The following is a 2412-nucleotide window of genomic DNA, read 5'->3' as shown; positions in this document are numbered from 1 at the left end:
CTCGCAACAGCAGCTACCTGAGCTACCACAGTGCCACAGGGGAACGTGCGCTTGCTTGGATTTTTCATCAGAATTATCCACTCTCTTTTGGGATGGAAATGCTATGAAGTTGGGTCGTGATGATTGTTGTGTAACTATAAATGTAATAAAATTCATTGAGTAATTTAAAAATTAAAAAAAATACTTTAAGGGCTTAAAAACCACTCTAGCAGGTACAACGGACTCTCTGGTTAGGGACAGTTTGAAAAGGTACCTGTAGAGCAGTGGTTCTCAAAGTGTGTTCCCCGGCTCAGCTGCGTCATGGAGGGGGGGGGGTGCGGGGAGGGGCGGCGGGGGCGGGGGGGATTGTTGGAAACACAAATCCTCAGTCCCCACCGCCTCCAAGACGGCAGAACTCAGGGCCTGGGCCCAGCAAGCCCTTCAGGTGTGTGCGAGACATCATAGCCCCAGGTGAGTCTGTGTTCTCCATCTATTCCCCGTTAAGAATCACGGTTCACGGTTCTAGAACAGTGGCTCTCAGCCCTGGCTGCGTCTTAGAATCCCCTGGGGAGTTTTCACAAACTACATAGCCAGGTTTCTGCCATCCCGCCCCCAAGGTCCCCACCTCCCCTGCTCCTGCCCCTCCCCCCCAGGTTCTGACTTAACCCATCTGCTGAGGGGCGGGGCAACCACAGCTCTTCAGGAGACTCTAATGGAAGCTGGGGTTCAAGAACCACTCCTGCTGTTCTCGTTGATTTTTGCAGCCTTGTAAGTAACACTGGTTTGTTCTCCTTCCCGTTTCCCAGCACAAAAGCCGTTTATTCCTCGTAATTCACCCTGATTACTTATCAGGCAGAGAGACAACAGCATGTAAGACAGAGCATTTGCCAGAAGGGGAAACTTGGATTTCTACCTCCTGCCCCAACTTACTTGCTGCTGGACTTCAGGAAAATGAAATCCTCACATCTTTCTAGGGCTCATCGGCCTCATCTCTAAAATTAGGAGTTCCCTGGTGGCTCAGCAGGCTAAGAATGTGGTGTGGTCACTGCTGTGGCTCAGATCACTGCCATGGCTTGGGTTTGGTTCCTGGCCTGGGAACTTCCTCATGCTGCGGGCACGACCAAAAAAAAGAAAGAAAGAAAGAAAAAGAATTTAAAACAGAAATTAGATTAATCATGCCTTCCTTTCTTCAAGTTAGAGAGCCAGTAAATAATCAAAGTCTCTTCCAGCAAAAAAAAAAAAAAAAGAAAAAGAAAAAGAAAAATTACTCTTAGATTCTAAGAGCTTTAAAAAGGTCAGAACTTGTCTTCAGCAGAGAATTGCTAATATTTGATTTTACTTCCTCCAGGATGGGCAGAAAATATTGCTAGCCCATCAAGTTTGTGGTTTTGTAGTATTTACAAGTATGAGTCGAGTCCAAAAGAAACTGGTACTCAGACAAATAGATGCCAAAAAGGAAGCCATTGCAATGGTCTGTGTTCTTGCTCTGCCCTAGAATGTTCCAGAAGGCACTCAGCAGTCTGTCTGAAGGGCAGCGCCCTTTCCTATTCAGCCCAGTTCTTCCGTGCTCATGGACCTCCGCTTCTTTCCACTTCTACTCAGCTGCCCGCTTTTTCCTGACTCCTCCCCACCTCCCCCCCTTTTATTTTATGGCTCTTTAAAAATTGCACAGTAATCAGCCTGTGATGAATCCCGTGGAGTTTGTTTGCCACACGGTACTAATGTACATACTCCTGGAAAAAAGTGAGCAGATGGGCCAGGATGGAGAAAGTCCATCAGTCAAGTGTTTCCTGAGTCAGTTTCTAACCTATCCTTGCTTCCGGAAAAAAAGTGAGCCCACACACACCCTCTGCCTCCCTTCTTTCCGTCCTTCCTCTTTCCTGCCCTTCCCCCTATTCCTTCTTTCCCCTCCTCACTACACCCTCCCCTCACTCCCTCACCTCACCTCACATCCTCACTAACTCACCTCCCTACTTCCTCTTCCTTCCTTTCATTCCTTCCTTCCTTCCTTCCTTCACTTCCTTCCTTACTTGATGTAATTACTTAATAAAGAAAGATAAGATAAAAAAAAAGATATTTAAAAACTGACTCAGAAACACTTGACTGATGGACTTTCTCCATCCTCCCATCTGCTACTTTTTCCAGGAGTATGTACATTATTACCGTGTGGCAAACCAAACCTCACGGGATCACATCAGGCTGATTACTGTGCAATTTTTAAAGAGCCATAAAATAAAAGGGGGGAGGTGGGAGGAGTCAGGAAAAAGCGGGCAGCTGAGTAAGTGGAAAAAGCGAGGTCCATGAGCACGGAAAAACTGGGCTGAATAGGAAAGGGCGCTGCCCTTCAACAGATGCTAGTGCCTTCTGGAACATTCTAGGGCAGAGCAAGAACACAGACCATTGCAATGGCTTCCTTTTTGGCATCTATTTGTC

The sequence above is a fragment of the Phacochoerus africanus genome, chromosome 9, assembly GCF_016906955.1.
Source record: "Phacochoerus africanus isolate WHEZ1 chromosome 9, ROS_Pafr_v1, whole genome shotgun sequence".
NCBI classification, from domain to species: Eukaryota; Metazoa; Chordata; class Mammalia; order Artiodactyla; family Suidae; genus Phacochoerus; species Phacochoerus africanus.
Note: the sequence above shows the minus strand (reverse complement) of the source record.